This window comes from Chiloscyllium plagiosum, unplaced genomic scaffold (genome assembly GCF_037043375.1).
Source record: "Chiloscyllium plagiosum isolate Xiang-an unplaced genomic scaffold, Cpla_swu_hap1 HiC_scaffold_17, whole genome shotgun sequence".
In the NCBI taxonomy this organism is placed as follows: Eukaryota; Metazoa; Chordata; class Chondrichthyes; order Orectolobiformes; family Hemiscylliidae; genus Chiloscyllium; species Chiloscyllium plagiosum.
Genome location: NW_028270155.1, coordinates 48,800,848 through 48,825,223, shown reverse-complemented (window position 1 = coordinate 48,825,223; position 24,376 = coordinate 48,800,848). Strand labels below are relative to the sequence as shown.

Genomic DNA, 24,376 nt, shown 5'->3' with positions numbered 1-24,376 from the left:
CACATTTATACTCCATCTGCCAAGTTTTTGTTCACTCACTGAACCTGTCCGTATCCCTCTGCCAATTCCGTATATTATGCTCACCACTTGCCTTCCCATCAATTCTTGTGTCATCTGCAAATTTGGCTAAAGCGCATTCACTTTCCTCATCAAAGTAATTTATATATATCAGAAATAGTTAGAACTCCTACAGTGTGGAAACTGGCCCTTCAGCCCAACAAGTCCATACTGCCCCTCCAAAGAGTATCCCACCCAGACCATTCCCCTAACTAATACATCGAAGCTACACAGCCCTGAACACTGTGGGTAATTTAGCATAGACAATTCACCTAACCTACGCATCTTTGGACTGTGGGAGGAAACTCACACACAGACACAGGGAAAATGTGTAAACTCCATACAGACAGTCACCCTGGTGCTGTGAGGCAGCAGTGCTAACCACTGGGCTGCCGCGCCACCCTTACACTGTGAGTCCCTAGACAATTGTAGCCCCTGCACTGATCCCTGTTGAACTCCAGGTTTCAATTGCTGAAATTGTCCCCCATATCAAAACTCTATATTTTAGTTAGCCAAACCTTTATCCATGCTCCTGTATTATCTCTAACCCCAAGGGATAAAAGGTTGCAGACTCCCATTAGCAGTGGTCAGTGTTAGGGGGAGGATTCAATCTCCTTCCATGGTTGCTACCTCCTGGGACAATGACGCACATGTTCTCTTTGCTGATCTCCTTTGGTTTACTGGAAATTAGTCTTTTGCTGCAATGGAAGAATAGGGCTTGGGGTCTGACTGTTACTTTGGGAGAGGGATTGAGAGGAACCGACACACTGCAGATTATTGGACCTGATCCTACCTTTTAAAACAGGAATCTTTTTTTTTTGGTTTGTATTGTACTCACTGGCTTAAAAGAGCAGCTTAATGTGGGGTATGTCCAATGAGGTCATGGAGATAACAGGCACCTGTCATTTTAGCAGCTCTGCTGCCTGGTGAAATCCTGGTGTTCGGTGAGGAGTGGGTGATAGTTGTTAAAGGTAGGCACATGGTGAAAAGCGAGAGAGTAGGGTCCTGTTCAGTTTAGATCAGGCAGATGATGCTCAACTCAACCTGCCAAAAGCTGCCAATGGGAGAACTGAGGCATTCCATGATCAGGCCTAATTCAAATATTTTGGCAGCTCATTGAACTGGAGATCAGGGAATTGATCAGGATGAGTGTTATGTGAGGTCATTGATAGGCCTTTATCCTTCATGCTCTCATGGCTAGTTGCTTTGCTACAAATGATGAAATATTGGAGGTTAGCATTACCCTAATTGCTATGTCTGTCAGAGGATGGGTAAGGGTTTGTTTGAAGTTGTTCACTGTCACCAATCCTTCTTTCTCTGTACTGTCTCTAGGGTCTATCTAATGATCAGTTGTGAAGAATACATCACTGTACAATCTTTACAGAAGAGGCACTATTCATACTTAACAAAAGAGTTTATTGCATGATAGAAATTAGTGCAATTACAAACTGCTCAGGTTTAATTACTGGTGCAGTACTGAATACATTCATTTTCTACAAAGGCTAGTGTGGAACTGTGTCCGCACTCAGATCGTGTGGCATCTACAGAATGAACATTAACACCTTCAGAATCATTGGCACAGGTATCCTGGCTGATCTTTTCATGGCCTCAGCTCTGCTTACCCACCCTCTCACCTTCACCCTTAATTCCTTTACTGTTCAAAAAATTATCTATCTTAGCTTTACTGAGGAAGCCTCAACCACTTCACTGGGCTGGGAATTCCATAGATTAACAACCCTCTGGGTGAAGAAGTTCCTTCTCAATTCAGTCCTAAATCTGGTCCCCCTAATTTTGAGGCTATGCCCACTTGTCCTAGTTTTACCCACCAGTGGAAACATCCTCTCTACTCATATCTTATCTATTCCTTTCATTACTTTATATGTTTCTATAAGACTCCCCCCTCATTCTTCTGAATTCCAATGAATATGATCCCACTTTATTCAGTGTCTCCTCACATGCCAAACCCCTCAACTCCGGAATCAACCTGGTGAACCTCCTCTGGACCCCCATCTAGTGCCAATACATCCTTTCTCAATACTTAAAGTTGGCGAATCTACTACCATTGCAGGCAAAGCATTCCATACCCTTACTACTCTCCGAGTAAAGTAAGGAGACCAAAACTGCACACAGTACTCCAGGTGTGGCCTCACCAGCACCCTCTGCAGCTGCAACATAACCTCCCTGCTTTTAAACTCAATGCCTTTAACAATGAAGGACAAAGTTCCATTTGACTTCTTAATTTCCTGTTGCATCTGCAGACCAACCTTCTGTGATGCATGCACAAGGACACCCCGTTCCCTCTGCACAGCAGCATGCTGTAACTTTTTACTATTCAATTAACAGTCCTTTTACTGTTATTCCTACTGAAATAGATGACATCACATTTATTACCATTGTACTCCATTTGCCAGACATTTGCCCACTCACTTAAACTTTGTAAAGTTTCACAGTCCTCTGCACACTTTGCTCTCTCACTCTTCTTAGTGTCATCCACAGACTTTGACAAACTACACATAGTCTCCAACTCCAAATCATCTATGTAAATTGTGAGTAATTGCAGTCCCAACACTGATCCCTAAGGCACATCATTAGTCACTGATTGCCAATCAGAATAGCATTCTTTGCTTTCTGTTGGTTAACCAATTCTCTATCCATGCTAATACATTGCCTGTTATGCCTTGCACCTTTTCTTTTGCAGCAACCTTTTAGAACATAGAACATGACAGCGCAGTACAGGCCCTTCAGCCCTTGATGTTGCACCGCCCTGTCATACCAATCTGAAGCCCATCTAACCTACACTATTCCATGTACGTCCATATGCTTGTCCAATGACGACTTAAATGTACTTAAAGTTGGTGAATCTACTACCATTGCAGGCAAAGCATTCCATACCGTTACTACTCTCTGAGTAAAGAAACTACCTCTGACATCTGTCCTATATCTATCACCCCTCAATTTAAAGCTATGCCCCCTTGTGTTTGCCGTCCCTATATTTGGAAAAAGGCTCTCCCTGTCCACCCTATCTAACCCTCTGGTTATCTTGTACTTATTTTACACTCCTTTTTTTACCCCCTTTCTTTACCCCCACACTCCCGCCTAACTGCGGTAGTGCTTATTTTTTTCCCCAGCACCCAACTTGAGTGTGTGTGCAGGTGTGAGACACAGTGAGAGACACAATTTCCACCACCAGGAAGAAAGGAAACATCTGGTTGTCTTGTATGTCTCTATTAAGTCACCTCTCAACCTTCTTCTCTCTAATGAGAACAGCCTCAAGGCCCTTAGCCATTCCTCGTAAGACATTCCTCCCATACCAGGCAACATCCTAGTAAATCTCCTCTGCACCCTTTCCAAAGCTTCCACATCCTTCTTATAATGCGGTGACCAGAACTGTACACAATACTCCAAGTGTGGCCGTACCAGAGCTTTGTACAGCTGCAGCATAACCTCCTGGTTCCAGAACTTGATCCCTCTATTAATAAAAGCTGAAATACTGTATGCCTTCTTAACAACCGTGTCAACCTGGGTAGCAACATTCAAGGATCTGTGTACATGGACACCGAGAATTCTCTACTCATCTACACTACCAAGAATCTTACCATTAGCCCAGTACTTTGCATTCTGGTTACTCCGACCAAAGTGAATCACCTCACACTTGTCCGCATTAAACTCCATTTGCCACCTCTCAGCCCAGCTCTGCAGCTTATCTATGTCTCTCTGTAACCTACAACATCCTTCGTCACTATCCAGAACTCCACCGACCTTAGTGTTGTCTGCAAATTTACTAACCCACCCTTCTACACCCTCATCCAGGTCGGTTATAAAAATGTCGACCAGCAGTGGACCCAACACCAACCCTTGCTGTACACCACTGGTAACTGGACTCCAGGATGAACATTTCCCATCAACCACCACCCTCTGTCTTCTTTCAGCAAGCCAATTACTGATCCAAACTGCTATATCTCCCACAATTCCATTCCGCCGCATTTTACGTAGCATCTTGCTGAATGCCTTTTGGAAATCTAGATGCACCATATCTACTGTGTTTGTAATGCCTTCATAGAATTCCAAAAGATTAGTGAAGCATGACCTGCCCTTCATGAACCCATGCTGCATCTGCCCAACAGGACAATTTCTATCTAGATGCCTTGCTATTTCTTCCTTGATAATAGACTCAAGAATTTTTGCCATGACAGAAATTAAGTCAACCTGTCTATAGTCCTCTATCTTTGGTTCAACTCACTTTTTAAACAGTGGCTTCACATTTGCTGTTTTCCAATCCATTGGAACTGTCCAGAATCCAGTGAAGTTTGGAAAATTGCCACAAGTGCATTTGCTATTACTCCCACTTTTCGCACTGTCCCATCAATACAGATCCTTTCTGTACCAAATGCATTCCATCAGGACATTTGTCCACCCTTAGCTCCATTAGCTTGTCCAACACTACCTCTTTCGTGATTATGATTGTTTCCGGGTCCTTACGTACCTTTGTCTCTTTGTCAATTAGAGTCATAGAGTCATAGAGATGTACAGCATGGAAACAGACCCTTCTGTCCAACCCGTCCATGCCAATCAGATATCCCAACCCAATCTATTCCCACCTGCCAGCACCCGGGCCATATCCGTCCAAATCCTTCCCATTCATATACCCATCCAAATACCTCTTAAATGTTTCAGTTGTACCAGCCTCCACCACTTCCTCTGACAGCTCATTCCATACACGTACCACTCTCTGTGTGAAAAAGTTGCCCCGTAGGTCTCTTTTATATCTTTCCCCTCTCACCCTAAACCAATTACTAGAATGTTATTAGTGTCCTCCATTGTGAAGACCAATATAAAATACCTGTTCAGTGCCTCAGCCATTTCCTCATATCCCATTACTAAATCCCCATTCTCATACTTTAAAGGACCAATGTTTACTTTCGTCACATTTTTTATTTTATATATTTATAGAAACGTTTGCTATCTATCTTTATATTCTAAGTTAGTTTTTTTCTCATAATCTCTCTTACTTTTCTTTAAAGCTCTTTTTGTGGCTTTCTGTTGACCTTTAAAGTTTTCTCAATCTTCTAGTTTCCCGCTGATCTTGGCCACTTTGTATGTCTTCTCTTTCAATTTCATTGCCTCCCTTATTTCCTTAGACACCCATAGCTGATTTGCCCTTTTCCTGCAGTCCTTCTTTTTCACTGGCATATACTTTTGCTGTGCACTTTGAAAAACTGTTTTGAAAGTTCTCCACTGTTCATCAACTGTCCCACCATAAAGTCTTTGCTTCCAGTCTACTTTAGTCAACTCCTCCCTCATACTATTGTAGTCTGCCTTGTTTAAGCACAGGACCCTGGTATTGGATTTTATCTTTACAGTCTCCATATGTTTCTAAATTCAATCAAACTGTGATCACTCCTTCCAAGAAGATCCCTAACTATGACATTATTAATTATTCCTGTCTCATTACACAGGACCAGATCTAGGATAGCTTGTTCCCTTGTCGGTTCCACTATATACTGTTCAAGAAAACTATCATGGATACATTCAATTAATTCTTCCTCAAGGCTACCTTGACGGACTTGGTTTGACCAATCAGCATGTAGATTAAAATCCCCCATGATAATTGCAATTTTTACAGGCATTAGTTATTTCTTTGTTTATTGCCCATCCAAAGTGATATTATTATTATTTAGAGGCCTTTAGACTATACCTATCAGTGACTTTTTCTTCTTAGAATTTCTAATTTCCACACAAATGGATTCAACCTTATTCTCCACAGAACACATATAATCTCTCAATACTGCTGTGGTGTTGTCCTTAAATATCAGAGCTACACCACCTCCCTTATCTCCCTGTCTGTCCTTCCAGATCGTCTGATACTCCTGGATATTTAACTCCCAGTCATATTCATTTGTGATAATTTGTACTGTTAACTCATCTAACTTGTTACAAATGTTACAAAAGCTCAAGTTAAGTGCCCTTATGCTAGTTTTTGTACCCTCTTTATGAATTTCAACATTTCCAGTAATAATATCTCCTGAGTTATCCTTTCTTTATATTTCTTTCATAGTCTGCCACGTTGTTTAACATGTGCTAAGGAGATGCTTTCCTTTTTATTTACCCCACCATACTTCCTATTGTTTTCCCCTTCCCTTACCTTGACACATGAGTTTACTGTCTGAGTGACCATTCTATTTATCCTTTTCGCTAGACCACCGGTTCCAGGTCCGTTCAGGTGGAGACCATCCCATTGATATAGATCCCTCCTGTTCCAAAACTGACACCAATGCCCATGAAATGGAACCCCTCTTTCCCACACTTCTTCTTTATCCACGTTTTACTTCCCTAATTTTCTTATTCCTAAACCAATTTGCATGTGGCTCGGACAGTGATCTGGAGATTATGACCCTCGAGGACCTGCTCCTTAATTTCATTCTTAGTGCTTGATAATCCCCAAACAGGTCCCCCATCCTAGCCTTGCCTTTGTTGTTTGTCCCAACGTGGACCATGACAACTGGATCCTACCCCTCCCGCTCCAATATCCTTTCAAGCCAGTTGGAGATGTCCTGCACCCTGGCGCTAGGCAGGCAACACAACATGTGGGACTCCTGATCTGGCTCACAAAGGATACTATCTTTTCCTCTAACTATTGAATCCCCTATAACTACCACTAGTTTTTTTTGCTCTCCCCTCTTAAATAGCCTTCTGCACCATGGTACTGTGGTCAGCTGGCTCATCCACACAGGGAGCAAGAATCTCATACCTATTAGACAAGGTTAAGAGCTGAGGCTCCTCTACTTCTGAGCTCAGGATCCCTCTACCTGCCTCAATTGCTATTCACACACTGTAGTCCCTAATCACTAACTGAATTCAAACTACCTAATCTACTAGGAGTGACTGCCTCCTGAAACAAAGCGTCCAGGTACTTCTTCCCCTCCTGGATGTGCCACAGTGTTTGAAGCTCAGATCCCAGATCATCATTTTTAAGCCAGAGTTTTTCCAACAACCAACACTTGCTGCAGATGTGGCCACTGCAGCTTGGTGTAGGATCAGCCAACTCCCATATCATACAGCTACAGCACATCACCTGCCCAGCCATCTTTACTTAGTTACTTTGTTAATTTATATAAACTTATGAGCTAATTATTTCTAAATACTTCTCTGCTATGTTTCAATGAGATCACCTCTCATTCTTTGAAACTCTAGTGCAGACAAACCCAGGTTTTCCAATGTTTCTTCAGAGGACAGTGATGTTCTCCTGGAAACTGGCACTTGCTTTAATATACCCTTTCTATTATAAAGGGACTAAAATTATGCAGAGTATTCCACACCTGATTTAACAAAACATCTATGCAATTGAAGCAAAACTATGCTACTGTATTAAAATCCTCTTGTGATAAAGTCTGACATAACATTATCCTTCCTAATTGGCTGCTTAAACTGCATGTTAGCCTTAAATGACTTCTTCAAGGACACCCAGGTCCCTTTGGACATCTGCATTTTCCAACTGCTTACTGTTGAAGTAAGAACACTCTTGTTCTTCCTACCAATGTGGAAAACCTCACATTTTTCTATATTGTATTCCATCTGCCATTTTCTTTCCTACTCACTAAGTGTAAGCAAATCATCTTGTAGCCACTTTGCAGCTTCTGCACAGCAGACATCCACACCTAGTTTTGTGTCATTTGCAAGCTTGGAAATATTTCATTTGCTCCCCACATCCAAATCATTATATGTTATGAATAACTGGGTATTGCTCCTTGAACCACCCCCTTGTGGTTTTTTTTTACTTACAAGCTGATGTAAATATTTATTAGCGATTTTTGAGAAGATCTGTCGCTCAAGTTGATGATATGGATGTTAGCTAGCTTGTTGAACTGGGAGGTTTGTTTTCATCAAAACTAACTTCATTTACAAAATACCATGCAAGAACTATAAAAACAAAACACTACATCAGACAGCACCAACTGGCCACCAAAAGACATGACTCACTGTCACGAGTTTCCATAAATACAGACAGGCCACCACTTTGACTGGGACAACACACACATAGTAAGACAGATGAAACAAAGACACGCACAAGAATTCCTAGATGCCTGGCATTCTAAACAGAACACCAATAAACACATTGATTTAGATCCTATCTACCTTCCCTTGAAAAAAAAAGATCCGGAACTGATGTCACCCACCTTAAGAAACCAAGACCTATAAACAGAGAGATAGACACACCATTTGTGCTTCACCGGAGACTCTCACTGAGGATGTTACATAGTCATGGTGTGAAATGTCTGAAAGCAAACCTTCCAGCTGAGCGAGCTAACTTACATCCGTAAATATTTATCTCGACAGACCAATCCTGTTGCTGTTAACTTGCCAGCTTTTTGATTGATACATCAGCTTATGCTCATCTATTACAATGAGGGTCACTTAAAGCAGCAAGAATAATGTGAAACATAAAAGTGTGGAAAAGGGATAAAACTGCATCATTTGCTCGAATGTAAAGAAGGTGCTGCAGGATCATGGAAATAAATAAAGGAGAATACTAATGTTACATGACTATCCTCACCACTAAAACAGTGAAAGAAGTGTATTGTTGTCTGACAGTTAAAACCTTAACAAGTTTTATGATATTTTAAAAAAAACTGGTTCTGTTTAGTTTTATTACAGAATTTTCACTTTTTCTGAAGAGAGTAACTATTTTACACAGGCTGACGTAATGTCTTCCTCCACCACCAACCAGGCAGTAAAAAGAATGTAAACAGACTGATTTTGGGTATCAACTTATTTAAGACAGGTACAGGTATGATGGGTTGAATAGCCTCCTTCTGTGCTGTAGGACTTTGTGACCCTTAAGACAAAATTAAGAGGCTACTTTAAAAACAAACCAGAATGAAAAAGAACAAGATACTTCTTAATGTTGGAAACAGATGCAAATATAAAGTATTAAGAGACCTTGGAGTGCAGGTTCTCAGTTCCTTGTAAGTAGTGTCGCAGCTAGATAGGATAGTGAAGAAGGTGTTTGGTAGGCTTTCCTTTATTGGTCAGAGTATTGAGTATCAGAGTTGGGAGGTCATGTTGTGGCTGTACAGGACATTGGTTAGGCCATTTTTGGAATATGGCATGCAATTCTGGTCTCCTTCCTATCAGAAGGATGTTGTAAAACTTGAAAGGGTTCAGAAAAGATTTACAAGGATGTTGCCAGGATTGGAGGATTTGAGCTATTGGGAGAGGTTGAACAGGCTGGGGCTGTTTTCCCTGGAGCGTCAGGGGCTGAGGGGTGACCTTATAGAGGTTTATAAAATTATGAGGGACATGGATAAGATAAGTAGACAAAGTCTTTTCCCTGGGTTGGGGGAGTACTGAGTAGAGGGCATAAATTTAGGGTGAGAGGGGAAAGATATAAAAGAGACCTAAGGAGCAGAAGGTGATGCGTGTATGAACTGCCAGAGCAAGTGGTGGAGGCTGGTACAATTGCAACATTTAACAGGTATCTGGATGGGCATATGAATAGAGAGGGTTTAGAGGGATATGGGTGAAGTGCTAGCAAATGGGACGAGATTAGGTTGGGATATCTGGTTGGCAAGGAGTTGGATCAAAGGGTCTGTTTCCATGCTGGACTTCTCTATGACTCTATGACTCTATTAGGAAGTATAAAGTTGAGGGAAATTTTGTGCTTTTCCCTGCCAAGTGTATCACAGCATATTTACAACATTTTCATTTGTAAGGTTTTTTTTAATATCTCTGTCTTCATTTTTTTCTCTTTTTATATTTTTGTTTCTCAATCTCCTCCTCAAAAATACTTAATGCTTAACAAACATGAGAGTAGCTTCATGGACGATTGTGTGTCTGTACCCATATTTTGCTACATATGATTGAGATTGCACTCAATTATGCATGTATGAACTATTTATTCTTCAATCATTTTCATTTTATGAACTTTTGGATTACAAATCCTTGTTTGAGGACAATTTCCTTAATCCTTGATGTTTCCATTGGCTGGCTTCGCTGACCATGTATCCAGACTAACACGTGACCCCAGTGTCGAAGGGAAAATTTGACTCAAACAGGGACACTCCATCCAAAGAAAAGGGAATTGAATACTGACTGCATATACACCAGGTAGAAGATGCAATTCTGCAGGATAAGGAACAATCAATAGCATTATTTGAGGGTTAAAGAAAAAAAAACAAAGAACTTCAGATGCTGGAAATCCGGAACAAAACCAGAAATTGCAGGTGTAACTCAGCAGGCCTTGCAGCATCTGTGGAGAGAAAGGAGAATTAACGTTTCGGGTCCAGTAATCCGTCTTCAAAACTGAAGGCGTACTGCTGGATAGGACAACAGAGAGCTCTTTTCTCTTTGAATTGTGACATATGTACTTTTTGGCTATTTGGACAAGCAGACAAGGTCTCACAATAATATCCAAAGGCACCAGCTTCAAACAATGTCGCACACTCTCAGCACTGCAGAGGGGTGTTCAAATTTTGAAATGGAGGTTGAACCCACAAATCCTAGGCTATAATTGCAACTGGATAAGTTAAGCTGATAATCATTGTGCCAGAATTAGCTGGAAAGTGATAGTAAGTTTAACGTGTGACTATCTTTACTGTGTAAATTGTCTAGCAATAACCGGTGTGGATGTGTTACGCTGTGAATTGTGAAACACTGTAAATTTATAGGTGACTTGCCTTTTGTGTCATCTTTAGTCTTATGAAAACAGCAGCTTGAAATCAAGTGTTAACACTAAAAAACTGAAACAAAGATACCTCCAATAAAGTTATATCGCACCTTGCAGACAGTTCATCCCATTTTATTCACAGTGCTCATTCCTTGATTGATGACATTGGGAGGAATTTTAACCCCCAAAAGCAGATGGGGTGGACATGCGTGGGTCATTAAAATAATGTTTTCTTTTGAATCAGGATCAGAAGCCAGCACCATATCATCCACTTCTGTGTTTTAATGGAGGTGCATTTGTGCGCCTGCAAATAAACTACTTTCCTGAGGCAGGATGTTAATTAGTGCAGGTTTATGAGTAACATTGCAGTCATTAACATCCTTAGGAGACTTTAGTTATGTTTTTTTAAATCAACTATCACAGACTTTTAAATTAATGTTTTCAGTGTGGGATTTCCAAGATTCTGGAGCTGGCAATGAAAGTGAAGTGAAAATAACTGACAAGACAGGCAAGTGTTTCTTGAGCATTGTTTTGTGGACTAGAAAGGGTTGGCACCAGTCCCCAAGGACAGCAGATATCTGCGACGTTTATAACCTCAGGCTCCATGAGATGGCTACAATGATGAGCATGTCTCTTAAAGGTACATGGACATACCATCAGTGAGACACAACACAACAGTGGATGAGAGAGTTTTGAGTTAATGTGTCGGGTCAGGTGACTCTTCTTTAGAAGGGTTCTGAAGAAGAATCACCAGACTCAAATTTCTCTGACTCTGATTTCTCTCCACAGATGCTGCTAGATCTGCTGAGATTTTGCAGCAATTTCTGCTTTTGTTTCTGAGTTCCAGCATCCACAGTTCTTTTGGTTTTTGTGAGAGATTTTTGGTTATTTATGATCAACTGACAGAATATCTAGCTGTGTTGTTGCAGGGGTAAAAAGCCAGCGTGGTAGAGGCAGGTACAGTTACAATGTTTAAAAGATACTTCGATAAGAACATGATTAAGAAAAATTTGGAGGGATAGGGGGTGAGTGGTGGCAAATGCAGGCAGATGGGACTGGTTTAGTTCAGGAACATGGCCGGCATGGACTGGTTGGACCTGATGAAGGGCTTTTGGTCTGAAATGTCGATTCTCCTGCTCCTCGGATGCTGCCTGACCTGCTGTGTTTTTCCAGCACCACACTCTTGACTCTAATCTCCAGCATCTGCAGTCTTCACTTTCACCTGGTTGGACAAAAGAACCTGTTCTGTGGTCTCTGACTCTATGACTAACTGATAACTTTGAAAGGATATGACTCAAGGAATCATTACTGCCACAACTTCTTATGTTCTCTGTCAAACCTGAGGTTTCAGACCAATCTGAAAGCTGGCAATTGTTGTTTGTGGCTGACCAGTGTGACTAAATGGAGCAGATTATTGCTGGCAGTGTTAACATCTGAACCGTACTGTAGAGACAATAGGGGATATGATGGCAGGGCTTAGCATAACAAACAAAAAGCACAAAATAAGCCTTTTAATTGGAGTTAAATAATGTGTCACATCAGCAGACATTCAGTGGCCTGTGTACTGGAAGATGGGCTGCAGGAAGCAGCAACAAAGTTCATGCTTTCTTCACATTACAGATTTGGCATCAATGCAACGTTGGAATTTTTGGCATTTGGCTTCCAAAAATAATGAGTACAACTGTTATTAGAGGCCACCATTGACACTGGCAAAGTTACCAGAACAAAGTCTGTCATTTTTTCCATATCTTTTTAAATTTGAAGCTGGGAGGGTTTTCCGCACTGCTGTTGTTTTTGTTTAGCAACTGAAGAGAGGTTTTTTTCCTCATTTGAATCAAGTAATCTTTTTCCTTCTATTTCTTAATGGGCGTAATCTTTTCAGGTTCTGAGTGACCTATGCTAAGGCAAAATGAGGAGTAGACTTGGGCAAAATGGTTATCTCATGGTTTCATTTCAACTTCCACACCTTGTTCAGATGATGTGGTGAGATTCTTACTTGGGAGCAGAGAGTTCCCAATTAACAGTCTTTGTTGTTTGTTAGAAACCTTGCTTACAGCCCAACTCACCATGGGTCTTCCCAAACTCACCATACAAACTAGCCACCATGGAAAACCTGATATGGAAACCCGAATGTGTTTTTGGTGGGTTCAGTTCACTGCTGTCTCCAAAGGACCTCAATGTTGGACACCAGGCACCAACATCTTGGGCACACTGCATAGGCACTGGCCACACACATTTGCACATCCTTGGACATTGGCATTGATATATGCCAGTCTCTGTGAACTCTTATGGCCCATCTTTGATCCACTTAGAGGAAGCTTCTGCACTTCAACATCTATCATTGTCATAGTGCTGTAAGGATACTGTGCATTCACGGACACACAACCAGCTCCTGGACTGAGCTTTCCGCTGGCTGACACAGCACTCACTTTCACTGAGTCCATGTGGTTGCTCATAGTGTGACAGATGGCCCAGAAACAGAATGGCTAGGCCCAAGACTGGACTGGGCAACCTTTGAGCAGCTAGGCCTGATGGGACATTCGAGGTAGTCAAGCACAAAGCATCCACACAAGACAAAGGCAGCTGAGGACAAGCCTGGACTTGTCCTGGTAAACAAGGCTTATTTGTGTATTGGAGAACAGCGAGCTGACTTACTGGCGCCTTGGGTTCCTACTATCTCCATCTTTGGAGAGGGGATGAGTCCTTGGCACATCCAGGACTGGATGCCAAAAATAGTCCAAGCGTTTTCCATACATAACATTTGGGATCCCATTGGAGATCATGAAGTGCAGGTCCTGGTCTTGGATTAAGGTGTACAAAGTTAAAAATCCCTCAACGCCAGGTTATAGTCCAACAGGTTTATTTGAAAGTGTAAGCTTTCAGAGCACTGTTCCATCATCAGGTAGCTAGCTGACAAAGGAACAGCACATCGAAAGTTTATACTTTCAAATACATCTGTTGGACTACAACCTGTTGTGTGATTTTTAACATTGGAGATCATGACCTTGACCTGGAAGATTGATTGGCTGATGGCCTGAGAACATTCTAGAAAGATGCAGCAGAGAGGAAGAAGAAAATACATCAAGTAGCCATTCTCTTAGTGAAGGTACAACCTAGAAGGAGGGAGAGGGAGAGAAGATAAACATAGATAGAGAGGACGGACAGGAAGAGAGAAAATAGACACAGAGACAAAAGACAGACAGAGAGAGGGAGAGACACAGAGGGAGTACCATCTGCGAGACCAACTCATCAGAGCCAACTACACAGCCTGACCAGGTTTAACTGTACAGGGAGTATCCAGTTTTAATCTGGTAACCAGTAGTAGTTTTGAAAAGGATTGTAACAATGACTTAATGTTGTGATTGATAGAGTAATTAATGTAAAAATCAGGAGTTTTATCGCAAATGAGCAGGTTGAGATAGTATTCGGCCATATGGCCCCTTTTGTGGTCTTAGTGTATTTTGTGAATAAAATCGTGTGGAATTGTATGTAAACCCTGCCCTTTTGTTTGTTTGTTTAACAAGTATAGTATCCAAGTGCAATGAGTTTACACAGAAACTGGTCAAACTGCCCAAAGTGTGGGCAACAATTACTTCTCTGCCTTGCTTTGACTGGATGTTTTGCTCATTGTCCCCCCAGAAATACCAAGATCAGATTATTATTGTCTTGCTGTGTGAATTGGCATAGACACAAAGCCAGGAAACTCACCACAGTTGTCAGCAGGCCCCAAGTTGAGTAAGATAGCTCTCACAGTAAGCCAAAGGAAATTTCCAATTCCCTGTTTGGTGTGATCCAACACATCATCTCCCTCACCTCCATCCAGGGCACCAAACAGTCCTTCCAGGTGAGACAGAGGTTCACCTGCCTCTCCTCCAATCTAATTTACTGGATCCGGTGCTCCCGATGTGGTCTTCCCTACATCAGGAAGATCAATTATAAACTCATTGAAATGTTTCGCCGGGCATCTCAGTTGGGCCCATAAGGGCAAGCCTGACCTCCTGGTCACAGCACATTTCAATTCTCCTTCCCATTCCCTCTCTGATATCCTCCATTGCCTCAGTGAATTTAATTGCAGTTTGGAGGAACAACACTCATCTTCTGCTTGGGCAGTCTACAGCCTGGAGGACTCAACATTGAGTTCTCCAATTTCAAATAACCTCCCTTTCCATCCCTGCCTCCTCCCTTCCATCCCTCTGACTGACCCCTCCTTCCAGCTATCAACCGGATCCATTCCTCCTATCAACCCACCAGGTTGAACCTTCTACCTGTATTAACCTATCACCACCTCTCCACTCTGCCCTTTTCCCCACCCAAAACCCTTCCCCTCCTCTCTTTGGTTTAAGGTGAGCGTGGAAAGATTTAAAAGAGGCCTAAGGAGGCAATGTTTTCACGCAGAGGGTGGTCCATGTATGGATTGAGCTGCCTCAGGAAGTTGTGGAGGCTGGTACAATTATTTAAAAGGCATTTGGATGGGTATATGAACAGGAAGGCATTAGAGGGAAGTGGGCCAAGTGCTGGCAAATGGAACTAGATTTGATTAGGATATCTGGACAGCATGGACGTGTTGGACCAAGGTGTCTGTTTCCATGCTGTACATCTCTGTGACTCTATGACTCTATCTGTAGCTTCCCCTACCCCCACCTCTTTTCCTGAAACATCAGACTTCTCCACCATGTGATGCTGCCTGGCTTGCTCTGCTCTTCCAGCTTATCTCCTTAAGTGTGCTTGCAATCAGAATTCTCTCCTCAAAAGGAGGTTGCAGCTGAATAATGGGTAGTGGACTCTCTGTCTAAACTCCTGCCCTATTGTGAGCTTTTTCCTCCGAGCATCAAATAGACTGGTTTTTCAGCGAGTTGGAAGTTGGTGACACAGCTGTTACTTGCAGTGCAAGCGGAGATGTCCCAAGTGAATGACTTGGCAGTGAGTGAGATGCCGCACAGGGTGAGTGGTGCTGCTGTTTGAGTTGGGTGAGGATGAGTGAGGGCAGAGGTTACAGGCTGTAGTGCGAGTGGTAGAGCATGAGACTTGGTGGGAGGTGGGGATATTGGCAGAGCTAGAGTGAGTGTGAGGTATTGGAGAGAAATGGTGACCTGGTGGAGTGGAGAAGGACATTTACACTCTTCCTACAGTGAAGTCCATTCCTCCATACAATCTCTATAGTGTGGAAACAGGCCCTTCGGCCCAGCAAGTCCTCACCAACCTTCTGAAGACTAACCCACTCAGACCCATCCTCCTATTACTCCACATTTACCTCTGACTAATGCACCTAACCTACACATCCCTGAACACTATGGGTAATTTAGCATGGCCGATTCACCTGACCTGCACATCTTTGGAATGTGGGACGAAACCAGAGCATCCGGAGGAAGCTCATGCAGACACGAGGAGAATGTACACTGACAGTCGCTCAAGGCTGGAATCGAACCCCGGTCCCTGACGCTGTGAGAGAGCCGTACTAACCACTGAGCCACCGTGCTGCCCCAAATGTCTGGGACTACTTCAGACTGGATGACAGCCTCAGGCTGGTATATTCTGGTGTCATGGTCTCCATTGCTGGTCACAGGGATTGAAGGACGTGCCAGCTGTGTACCCCACTTTCCTGTCGGAGCTCCAGGACAATGCCTGCAAAACAGGGCAACGATTTCCCCTGGCTGCCATTTCTGGGGCAGACATCAAGAACCATGCAGACAGCTCTGGACTGACACTGTTTGTCTGGGTGCACAATATTTTTTTAAACGTGTCACTACACCAGAGACACTGGTCAATTCTGGGATCTGCTGTATGTGCCGAATTGTTCTGGGAAAGATGCGTGGTAAAAATTGGACTTGATACTCAGCATAAGAGCTAAAATACCAATTAATCCAGCAAATCTGGTAAAATACAGCATACAGCATCCTCTGTTTTATTAGGAGGGGCACAGAGTACAAGAGCAAAGAGGGAGATGGAAACTGTATAAGACAATTTTTAGACCTCAGCTGGAACATTTTGAACAGTTGTGGGAGTCACATCATAGGAAGATATGACTGCATTGGAGAGAGTGCAGAGTGATTTACAAGTACGGTTCCAGGAAGGAGAATCTTCGGTTATGAGGATAGATGGAATAAATCGGAACTGTTTTATTTGGTGAAAAGGCAGAGAAGGGATTTGATAAAGGTTTTCAAAATAATTATAGAGTAGATAGGGAGAAGCTGTAAATGGAAAAAGAACACAAAGGGACATATGCAGTCATGTCTAAAAGAAACAAGAGTAATGTGAGTAAAAAACTTTTTCACCCGGGGAGTAGGTAAAGTATAGAATGCACTGCCTGAAATGTGGATTCAGTTGTGGCATTAAGTGCATTGGATGGTTATTTGGATAAAACTGGTGTGTGGTGATCTGGGGAAAAGGCAGGACATTGGAACTAGATAGTAGAGCCAGTGCAGACATGATGAGCCAAATGGCCTCTTTCTGCATCTTAATAATTCTGTGATTTTGTGGATACTAATGATTGAGGGCTATGGTTGAGAAAGTTTGCTGCCATCAATTTGATGAGAATCCTTTTTTGTCACATGCATTCAATGTAAAATACAGTGAAAAGTACCATTGTTCGTATATGAGCGCCATTCACAGAATAAAACTTTTAAAAACTTATACAGAATCCAACATTTCCTTCTTCCCTGCTACAGCATACCAACACCAGAGACCCACTCCGGGCTTCCCAAGCCCACACCATTACCGCCACCAGAGGCCTACTCCACGTGGAAGTGAGAGACCTGCTCCAGGCTTCACAGGCCCACACCATTACCACCATCAGGGGCCTACTCCACGTGGAAGTGAGAGACCTGCTCCAGGCTTCACAGGCCGACCAACCATCAGGGCAGCTAGGCTGCCTCTGAAAACACCGCCTCCAGAGCCCATCGAAGCCACCTCCTGCCGAAGAGCTCTCTTTACGTTTGAGGGAAAAAAGAGAAGGGGAAGAAGGCAAAAGAAAAAGAAAAATACAGACAACGAGCCTGAATACTGCCTACTCAGCTGCTGCCTGGTTGTTCTCCTTGCGCTGTATCTAAGGCCTGTTTAATTTATAGTGGTGGAGCTCACCATTTTGATTGGCCAGAAGTGCTCAAAGACTGCTACAGGACTACAATATTGGCACTTAATACAATATAAAACTTGAGAAAGAAATAATGCACTCCCGTTTTGCTGGTTAGCTGAATTTAACCTTCATTGGAAGAAGTTAAGCCACGAGGGAGTCTTAACAAAACAGACATATGTCAAAAGTAATTAGGCATAGATTATTGCACTATAGCAACAGGAACAAATAACATTAAACTGGTGCGGCATAATTACAACATCAGAAGCCAGAGATGACACCTCTCAGTTTGCAAGGACCTCATGTTAGTCTGCCCAATTCTCTAACCAAAGACTGTCTTACATCATCAAATTGGGTGAAGTGAATGCACTTCAACATTAATTCTTCCAGAACCATTACCTTCTTACACAACACGTTGATCTTTCAGGTTGGGAGTTATAGGAGGAGAGGGATGATCTTGGGGATTGGAAGAAAATCAGGTGGCTGGATCTGATTGGTCACCCCTCGATAATATATACATTCACTACATCTAGATTATTGCAAACTATTACCCCCATTCAACTGACAGCTTAGCAACATTAGTTTTCCATTTTGATAGGTGCACGTTATTTTTGGTTCTGTCTGAAGCTGAGATAATCACAGCCCAGACAGGATCAAGCCCTTAAGCAGGGCTTAATGACCACTTAAAGGCCTCAATGGCGGTGGGGCTTGGGCCTTCCCACCCAGGATGTCATTCTGGTGGAGGCAGGAAGGTGATGGGGTTCGGAGATGCCACACCCTGTCTCATTTCCATTTTCATTTCCACCTCAGGACCTGTTGCCTCTGAGATTGGAGAATTCCATTATAGGAATCAGGCTTCCAGCTCATTTCCAATGCTTCAATGCTTTCCTTGTTTCTCAATGATCAGAATGGGACAGATAAAGAATGTTGGTCGAACTGGATCTTATGGTACTGAAGTTCACGTCAACATTTGGAGGTGCTGCTTTCTATTATTGGACCTAGTTCATGTTGTATCAATACCTATCTGGTTGACCTCATCTATGAACTACATTACCTCTTTTTCCATTAGTTGAGCACTACTTTAAACTAAAGGGGCTTCCCAAAACTTCCTGTCTTTTGAAGGGGGAAATCAGAAAATATTTTGAAACTTTCTTGAATTTTACTAGGAATGTCTTTACGAAATCCTGGATAAAAACAGTTTGATCATTGTTTGTCCATGGTTGAATACAGCATGTTGACTTTAAGTACTTTATCCTGACAGATGAAGTCCATCAGCTCTAAGAAACAGCAGGAAAGATGCTGGAAATTGCTTGCACAGCGATTTGACAATTGGTAGGTGCACTTTATTTTTCAATCCACTCAAGAGAATGAATAAACCATCATGGCTAATGGAAGTTAGGATAGAGAAATGACCAAGACTTTAGCTCCATCAATGAGGAACAGTTTTGTGTTATACTTTTGGACCAGTGTCCTGGGAACCCGCCACTGAGAGTCAGAAATCAGTATTGTCAGATGTGAAAGCCAGCCTGAGCACAGAAATACAGAAAAACTAATTATGATGCTGTTATTTCAGAACTGGAGTTAATTCACAGCAGAGGAGCAGTAGTCTGGGAAGGGGATATACTGTACATAATTTCTTCACCAGTTCCTTACTGTGCTGAGAGTTGGGAAATGGTTAATAGCACCACCTTCTGGTGTGTAAGGGTTTAACAGGCCACATTTTTGGTTAATGGCAATGGGGTTTGGGTTCAAGTACTCTCTGCCTTGAAAGTGCATCATAATAGGTCCCAGCAGGTTGATTAAAAATATATTGTTTTAAATGGCCTGGATTTTCCCATCAGTGTGAAATGACAATACTTGATGCTAGCCTAGAAGAAATCTGGTCACAAAAATCGAGCAGTCTCGGTGGTGTGGATTTCATGTTTGTGAGCATTAATTTTGTTACAGTGGCAGTACATGGAGATGTTCAGTGTCTGACAGTGATAGCATCCAGCCGGCTATGGTAGTAAATGCATTGAAGAATTCTCATAGGCTGCAAGAAGGAAAATGCACCGATTATCCTTTTTGCAGAGCAGAAAGTGAAAAGATTGGGACACAGTTGCAAAATTAAGAAGAATGTGTACTGTAAAGAAACTTTAAATAAAATTGTTTATTTTAATTTTTTAAAACTATAATGGAGTAACCTGCTGGTCCTTAAATATATAATTAGTTTTTTTTTCCTGGGCCAGAGTTTTTCTGCAGTAATCATGACGTGCAAAGTTTGAATACTACGTTACTAGGGAAGTAGAAAGAATAATAAATCAAATAATAGGGAAATTGATCAAATGTGTGAAAATGTGATATATTGAGGCAAGGGAGGAAAATAGTGTGAGAAATTGGTGTCAGAGAAGGGGTGTAAAGGGACAGAGAAAAAACAGAGGAATAAACTAAGATAACAAAAAGACAAATTTAAAGGCTTTGTAATTGAATGTGCATAGCAATCATAACAAAAACAATGAATTGATGGCATACATTGAACTAAATAAACACAATCAGATATCTATTCTGGAGACATAGCTGCAGTGACAAGATTGGGTTGCAAATATTGAGGGGTATAGTGCCTTCCAGAAGAATGGGAAGCTGGGTAAAGGTGGAGTGGTAGCACTGTTAATCAAAGATTGCATTTAAACATTAGTTAGAGATGACTTTGGTTTAGGGAGATCAGGTTGTAGCATCAGTTTGGGTAGAGATGAGAAATAGTAGGATATGGAAGTCACTGTCTAAGTAACAGTAACAACAATGTTGGGCAAAGTATTCGAGTAGAAATCTTGGGTGCTTGCGAAAACGGGATGGCAAAAATCAATGGTGACTTCAAGCTACATACAGAGTGAAGTAATCAGAATATAAAGAATGGCAGAAAATGAATCAGGAGGAAAACAATCAGAAACGAGAGAAAGTTAGCAAAGAATACAAACATACGTTTCAAGGTATTTTACGGGTACTTTATAAAGGAAAATAGTAAATTAAAGGAGTATTAAACTTCTAGAGAGAGAGAATGGGGTGTTAACAGTTGCTAAGAAAATAGTACAGAGATAAACAAATATTGTTGCATAACGGTAACTATTAAAAAGATCCTACGTTAGCTGTAAATTAGGGTATACAGGAGAGAGAGAAAATACAGTCACCAGGGAGTTGTTCTAAACAAACTGAAGAAGCTTCAGATTGAGAGGTCTCAAGGTCCAGGTGGACTTCACCCTTGGGTCTTCAAACATGTGACTATGAGTTTGTAGATTGATTGGTGTTAAATTTCTAAAATTCCCTCAATGCAGGAAAGGTTCCACAGAATTTAAAGTAGCAAGTATTACCCTTCTATTCAAGTAAAGGGAGGCAGAACACAGGAAACCAAGGCCAATTGCCTTGACATTTGTCATAGGAAATGTGCTAGATTTGATCATTAAAGAGATCACTGAGAGACACTGAGGAAGAACTCAAGGTAATCAGAAAACAAAATTAGTGAGTTTTGAGAAGATTTGTAGCTCAGGTTGAGGTTCTGGATATAGGTTTGCTCACTGGGATGGAATGTTCATTTTCAGACATTTCGTCACCATACTACATAACATCTTCAGTGAGCCTCCAGACGAAGCACTGCTGATGATTCCTGCTTTCTATTTATATATTTGGGTTTCTTTGGGTTGGTGATATTATTTCCTGTTCTTTTTCTCAGGGAGTGGTAGATGGGGTCCAACTCAATGTGTTTGTTGATAGAGTTCCGGTTGGAATGCCATGCTTCTAGGAATTCTCGTGCGTGTCTGTTTGGATTGTTCTAGGATGGATTTGTTGTCCCAGTTAAAGTGGTGCCCTTCCTTTATCTGTATGTAAGGATACTGGTGAGAGAGGGTCATGTCGTTTTGTGGCTAGTTGGTGTTTATGTACCCTGTTGGCTAGTTTTCCGCCTGTTTGTCCAATGTAGTGTTTGTTACAGTCTTGCATGGTATTTTGTAAATAACATAAGACAACAAGCAAAACTAATGTAATTTACAAAATACTATGTACTAGTATTCTTACATACAGATAAAGAAGGACACCACTTCAACTGGGACTGCACATCCATCCGAGGACAAGCCAAACAGAGACACGTACAAGAATTCCTAGAAGCATGGCATTCTAACCGGAACACTATCAACAAACACATTGAGTTGGTCCCCATTTACCACCCCCTGAGAAAAACAGGAAATGACATTGCCATAGGAAATGACATCACCACAGGGAATAACATCAGCAGTGCTTCATCTGGAGGTTCACTGAAGATGTTACCTAGTATGGTGACGAAATGTCTGAAAATGAACCTTCCAGCTCAGTGAGCAAACTTATATCCAGAAAACAAAATTATACTTTTGCCAAAGTATGTCATGTTTAACCAATTTAGTGGAATTCTTTGAAGGACTAACATGCACTTTGGAGAAAGGGGAGCTTGTAAACATGATTTGGTAATGTGCTCATCAAAGAGTATTGTGGAAAACAAAAGCTCAAGATGTACAGAGCAAGCTAACAGTATGGACAGCAGATTGGCTAGCTGGCAGAAAACAGAGCATTGACATCAAAGGGTCTTTGATGAGCAGGATGTTGAGACTGTTGTCCCAAGGGGGTCTGTGCTAGTCATCAACTTTTTCCCATTTACATCACTGAATTAGATGAGGGAAGTAAAGATAAGGTAGAAAATTTGTAGATAATACCAAGACAAGTAGAGAAGTTTGTTGTGAATAGGACAAAAGGAGGTTGCAAGTTGTTAAACCAGTACTTTACATCTGTCTTCACTTTGGGGGAGGGGAACGGAGGTACAGAATTCAAGGAAGGGACCATGAGGTTCTTGAGCACATTGATATAGGGAATGGTGAGATGTTGGAAGTTTTAGCATGTTAAAAGTGGTCAAATCCTAGGTCCAGATGATGTCTATTCATTCTGCTGTAGGACACGAGGGAGGATAGTACAAGGGCTCTGACCCAAAGCACAGGGGGCGGACCCAAGCTAATATAGTTGCACTTTTCAAGAAGGGTGGGAGAGAAAAGCCAGAGAACGGGAGACCAGTGGGACTCATCATTGTATGGGAAACTCATAGAGAAAGTTCTGAAGGAGAGAATTAATCTCCATTTGGAAAGGTTTGGTCAGAGATAGTCATCATGATTTTATCAGTGGAGGTCTGACATTTTTTGATTAGGTGATCAGGTGGGTAGATTAGGATAGGGCAGTTAATGTAATTAAATAGATTTCAGTAAAGCCTTTGACAAGGTCCTAGATGAACCCGATAAAAAACATAAAAACACATAGGATCCAAGGTAACTTGGTAAGTTAGATCCAAAATTAGCTTAGTGATAGGAGACAGAAGGCTGTGTGTATGTGACTGGTGACTGGTATCCAGTAGCATGGCTAGGGATCAGTGCTAGTTCTCCTACTGTTTGTGATACATATAAATGATTTAGAAGAAATTACAGGAGAGATAAGTAAGTCTGCAGATGACATAAAGATTGGCTGGGTGGTTGACTTAGCTTATTTCTACTGGACTTTAGAAGAGTAAGATTATAAGAGTTAGACTTGATTGAAGTGTATAAGATCTTGAATGGGTTTGACTAAAGCGGATGTGGAAAGGATGTTTTACCTTGTGGGTCAGTCCAGAACTACATGGCACCATTTTCAAATAATGGGTTGCCTTTTCAGGGCAGAGGTAACAGTCCTTTTTCTCCTCAGACCATTGTGCAAATTTGTAACTCACTGCATTATTAAATATTTTAAAGGCAGTGGTAGGTAGATTCTTGTTAGACAGGAGAATAAAAGGGTAGACGGGAACGTGGAATTGAAATCAAAAAGATCAGTTGTGATCTTATGGAATGGTGAGCTGTGCAAGCTCAAGGAGACAGATGGTCTACTTCTGGTCCTGTTTTATATGTTTGTGAATCCTTAAATGTCATTTAACAAGGCAGAGCATTGTGAAAGACTTTCTTATCGCAAAATGAACTGTGCAAAAGTAGTTATTTCAGTAAAATCAAGTACTTTCAATTTCAACAATAAACCTTGTAGAGGAACAGGGAATCACTGACAGTAATGTATGAATTTCTGCACTAACTGTGCAGTTGTGGCCATCAGAACTACCTGCTGATTTCACAGGGTGGTAACAGTGAATGCTGATAAATGGTGCTATTACCACATTTACAAAATTGGGGGCATTGTGATTCACACTGGCATTAAAACTAAGTACGAGGAGAAAGTGAGGTCTGCAGATGCTGGAGATCAAAGTTGAAACTTTATTGCTGGAACAGCACAGCAGGTCAGGCAGCATCCAGGGAACAGGAGATTCGACGTTTCGGGCACAGGCCCTTCTTCAGGAATGAGCAGAGAGTGTTCAGCAGGAGAAGATAAAAGGTAGGGAGGAGGGACTTGGAGGAGGGGAGTTGGAAATGTGATAGGTGGAAAGAGGTCAAGGTGAGGGTGATAGGTCGGAGTAGGATGGAGGCGGAGAGGTCAAGAAGAAGACTGCAGGTCAGGAAGGCGGTGCCGGGCTGGAAGGATCCGGCTGAGACAAGGTGGGGGGAGGGGGGATGAAGAAACTGGTGAAG

At 41.9% G+C, this 24,376-nt stretch overlaps 1 long non-coding RNA gene across 1 annotated transcript in view; it reads left to right on the top strand.

The window, feature by feature from the left end:
* Positions 1 to 24,376, top strand: part of LOC148147329 (uncharacterized) — a 71,791-nt gene that overhangs the window by 1,370 nt on the left and 46,045 nt on the right. Inside the window, exon 2 of the long non-coding RNA XR_015759876.1 lies at positions 19,051 to 19,121. This is a non-coding gene — a long non-coding RNA (uncharacterized LOC148147329). The remainder of the gene's footprint in view (positions 1 to 19,050; positions 19,122 to 24,376) is intronic.